This window comes from Mytilus galloprovincialis, chromosome 2 (genome assembly GCF_965363235.1).
Source record: "Mytilus galloprovincialis chromosome 2, xbMytGall1.hap1.1, whole genome shotgun sequence".
Lineage (NCBI taxonomy): Eukaryota > Metazoa > Mollusca > Bivalvia > Mytilida > Mytilidae > Mytilus > Mytilus galloprovincialis.
The window spans coordinates 95,160,319-95,165,297 of NC_134839.1; the positions used below are offsets into that span (position 1 = coordinate 95,160,319).

At 33.0% G+C, this 4,979-nt stretch overlaps 1 long non-coding RNA gene across 1 annotated transcript; it reads left to right on the top strand.

The window, feature by feature from the left end:
- Positions 1 to 3,542: 3,542 nt before the first annotated feature.
- Positions 3,543 to 4,667, top strand: LOC143064959 (uncharacterized). Its single transcript, XR_012975360.1, has 2 exons — positions 3,543 to 3,612; positions 4,480 to 4,667. It is a non-coding gene; the product is annotated as an uncharacterized LOC143064959 (long non-coding RNA).
- Positions 4,668 to 4,979: the final 312 nt, after the last annotated feature.

Here is a 4,979-nt window from a genome sequence, read left to right on the forward strand (position 1 = left end):
AAAGGGTTTGGGGGGCGCCCCCTGGATCCACCTATGCTAGAAGTTTTAAAACCACCCAATTAGGACATGTTGTTTATATGGCTAACGATATGTGCATCTAGCCACTTGACCAGTTGACGACTTGCATATATATTTGATTGCACATTTATTATCAAGTTCGACTGAATTTATTTAATGGATTTTTAATAATGTCAGATTTGAAAGAAATACATGTGAAGTATATGTTAGAAATCTTTTTATTCAAAACAGAATGTTAAAAGACATATAAAGGAAAGTTATGATCAATAAGTTGGTAAGCTTTAATTAGTTGGAAAAAAAGTTATAAATATAATAAAATGTATAATTATGTACAATAAATTGGCAAATTTGATACTCATGCAGTCGTTGTGAAGGGCATGCATATAATCATTCGGCCAAAAATAAAGAAATCAAGATTAAGATTGAATATTATTTTTATAATAAAATTAATTGTACATGTGTTAATGACAGTGCTAGTGGGATATGTATCACCAGCACAATAGTAAGAACTTCTGTGTTGGCGCCATGATTTAGGAACATAAAGAGTTACACTAGTCCGTCTGTCCCGAATGTCCCATAAAAACGGGTTCTGCTCTTCTTACTTTAGTTTGCCTCAATCAAATACTTCAAAACCTAAACACAATACATAAAAGGAGCTGATGCATGAGTGCCAATGAGAACTCTCCACAAGAGACTAAATGACACAGAAATTAACAATTATACAATGTAGCCTAGGTCACCAACACGGTCTTCAACAATGGGCAAGGTTCATACCGCAAAGTCAGCTTTTAAAGGCACCGACATGACAATGTAAAACAATTCAAACGAGAAAACAAACGGTATAAGTTATGTACAAAAAATAAACGAAAAACAAAATAGGCACGTGCATATAAAATAAGGCGGGGTTAAACATGTTAACGGGATCCCAACCCTCCCCCGTATGTGGCATGAGTGCCAATAAGAACTCTCCACAAAAGACCAGATCACACAAACACTAAAAACTATGGGTCATATGCAGTTTTCAACAATGAGCAAAGTCAATACCGCATATAGTTATCAATAAAAGGCACTGAAATGACATTGTAAAACAATATTCAAACGAGAAAATAAACGAACAAATTTATGTAAAAAAAATGAACGAAAAACAAGTATGTAACACATAAAAAACGACATTCATTGAATTACAGGCTCCTGACTTACCACAAGCACATACATACCGAATAAGGCGGGGTTGAACATGTAAGCGGGATCCCCACCTCAACACAAAATCAAATTTGAAATTTTTAAGTGTCACTTTTACCGTTCAAGAGTTATCATGTCCCTTTAAAAAATATAAGAAGTGCTGACTATTTCGTTTCCTTTGTCTTAAATAAGGAGGCCCCTCATGGGGGGTCCTAGTAATCACATAATCACCATTTTTTTGCCAATATAATCACATAATCATTAAATATTTGCTTATCTTTAGTAATCAAATTATCATAAACTAAAAATACAGTCCTAGGTAATCAAATAATCATGAAATATTTGGCTTAATAATCAAATAATCATTAAAAAAACGGCCAAGTAATCACATAATCAAAAACCCCATGAGGGCCCTCAATAAGTCTGACTCAATCAAATGTTATGAACCTTATACGCGATTCACATTACCCCATAACACAGATCTGTGAAGCTCAATATTGGGTCACGATGGCGTCACTGTTCATGTTTTTGGGGAAAGACGGCTTCAAGCCGTCAATCCCCTATGGGGCTGACCAGAGTGACATTCCCTCACATCATTCATTTTGTTTTTATAGTGTGGAAAACCCCCCAACAAATCTTACTTAGATTGAAGAGAAGGAGACCCAGAAATGAATAGTTTGACTTTAAACACTTTTTTACACATTTCCCTTCTGTTTCTAACGAAATTATCGTATCTTGAGCTCTCCTTTACACTATTAACGTTTCTTTTACAATCCGGAAAAATCAGTATGACGAGATATTCTAAATATATCCAACCTACATTGTATTTTATAGTGACGTCATTCTTGGAATGCCACCAGAAGCAGGGATATCCTTCACTGGTTATTTAAATCATTCCCAGAGATCGTGCACTAATTACAAATTGGTATTTGCTAAATCTAAACATAATATTGTTTGCTGTAGATGATTCAAACATCAACATGCAATACTTTAATTTGTAGGTCAGCAACTTTCAAAGTAAACAAAGATCGTGGGGTTACATGAGATAGGGGAGAGAAACAATTTTATTGATTTTTTTCTGTATAAATTCTGTTTTGAGAATCTTCCTCCAATTCAGGAGCACCTCAACTGATGAGTAATTATCCACTTAAATAAAAGTTAATGTATTTAAACACTTAAAATGTGACATTTCATTGGATTAGTAGTCTTCCATTAAAACTAAATCATTGTAATGGTAAAAAAAAAAAAAAATTAAAAATGTTGCATTTTGTAGTTTCAACCTATTTATTCATGAAATTTACAAATATTTCAAATTTAGGATTTGGAAACAAGCTTCACACAGTTTACATCAATCATATTGTTTTTTATTAGTACCTGTTTCCCTGTGATGAGAGTTGTAACTGGGAACTTTATCAATGGAAATTTAAAACTGAATAGATTTTTCAGTCCACACTTTCTTAAGAAAAAAATTAAAAATCCAAGAGTACTGTCACAAAAAATGGAAAATGGCCCTAGCCTGCAGTTCAGTGGTAAACAATCAAGATTTCAAAAAATATTGTAGTTGTTGTGAAATGACAGAATTCAGTTGAATTTTAGATAATTAACTATCAACTTTAATCAAATGTTTAGATTTAGAAGATGCAGATCTCTTCCATTGGTCCAAATTGAATCCTAAACTAAGGAAATGAAATTACATAAAAAACAAATGATTTCAATATTGTCAACCTTTCTGCGTGTTCTAGCTGTTCTCTTTTATCATTCTTTATATGAAGACTATCAAAAGATACCCCCCCCCCCTTTTCCAAAAAAAAAAATAATTAAATAGAAACAAGGGTCGTCTTTCCCCTCAGAGCTATTCAGCTCTTTGATTTTTATATGTAAAAAGTTGTGGTACGATTACCAATGATACAAATGTCAACCCGGAGCCTTGAGATAGGAAAACTGCTAAATCTATTGTTTCTGTTCTTTAACTTTAATTTGCCTCAGCCAAATGTTTTGAAACTTATTCACAATGCTTATGGTCACAAAACGGTCAAAATTACGCGAATCCTGCATCTATATGTGGAAGTTTACTCATTTTTTTCACAAGCAGGGGCATCTGTGATTAATAGACATATTCTACATTTACTTCAGTAATCAGCTTATTTTCTTCCATTGAATTCTTTTTTAAATAAACTGAACTTGTACATTTTTTTTCAGGATCTCGGTGCAGTTTGGTAACAGACAGTGATATCAAGTTAAATGTGACCAACTTAACAAAGTGTTTCACTAGATTGAGCTCTCTGTCTAAGTGTACTTTAATGGTTCTTAGCATTGAGTTCAGTTTATTGATATGCGTATAACTTCTGTGTGAATTTTTATGATGTAAAAGCAGACTATTCATACCTACATGTCCATGAAATGAAATCTAAGGTAAAATGATTGAAACATTTTGCATTATCTATCACAGCTGGCAGAACATGATGCTACTGAAGCAGTAAATTTTCTTACTTGATATTCACGGAAATTAAAGGATTTAGTTTCATCTGAACCAAACATTCTAAAAAATTGAGAATGGAAATGTGGAATGTGTAAAAGAGACAGTAACAATGTCAAAAGAGCAGAAAGCAGTCAAAGGCCATTTATGAGTCCTCATAGCTGACTATGCGGTATGGGCTTTGCTCATTGTTGAAGGCCGTACGGGGACCTATAGTTGTTAAAGTCTGTGTCATTTTAGTCTTTTGTGGATAGTTGTCTCATTGGCAACCATACCACATCTTCTTTTTTATATCTTCAACAAAGCGAGAAAATCCCTCTTCCAGAGGCGGGCTTCAGATGGCCCTTAACAAAATTTGTACCAGTTCAAACTTCAAATTATAAAATCAACTTACAATTAAAAATATACAAGACTAACAAAAACCAGAGACTCCTGACTTGACGTCAAGGTAATCATACCAAGAGACACATCCAATATGCAAAGGTCAAGAGTCAAAAAGTCATAGTCTGGTCAAGAGATTCTTGTGAAAAAAAAAGGATTTTGATAAAAGGGTCATTGTGGTACACTAAACTAACAATATATCTTATGTATCTAATATATCTTAGAAGATGTGGTACGAATGCCAATCATACAGTTAATTCTCCATTTAATTCAAACAAAATATACAAGTTTTACATTGAGGACAAAGGTCAAGCTCACATGAAGTTTCTCGTGCCAATAGACTCATATAGAAAACCTAGGGCAGAGACAGAAACACAAGACATATAATAACTAAACTCAATTGAATGGAACTTGTATTGCAGGTCACTACAATTGCCTTCAACAAAGAATATAAACTCTCGCAACAAAGCAAGATTAACCCCGTCTTTCACTAAAGTTTGAGCAGGATTCTTTGCAACGATTATCTTAACACATATAATTGAGAATCGAGTCGTGCAGTTATGTCAAGAAATTAAAACGGTAAGATTAAACATTAAAACAGTAAAAACTAGCCTAAGGGTTTACCATTAATTTTTAACCCAACCATATGATAGTACTATGGTAAACTTATGGATACACATGATACAGTCATGAAATTGAATATTTGAAATAGTACGACCAGAACAATACAAGACAGAGTTGTAAACAAAAGAAAGTAATGATGCATATCGAATTTTTAATTCCAATGCACAAATTAGGAACCGTAGTTTTCATTCAATTTATTTATCTAAAATGTACGCTTGGGTTAAACAATGGAAATTAACACTGTATATTTATATAAACGATCAATCTTGTAAATAAATAAATAAATAAAATAAATAAT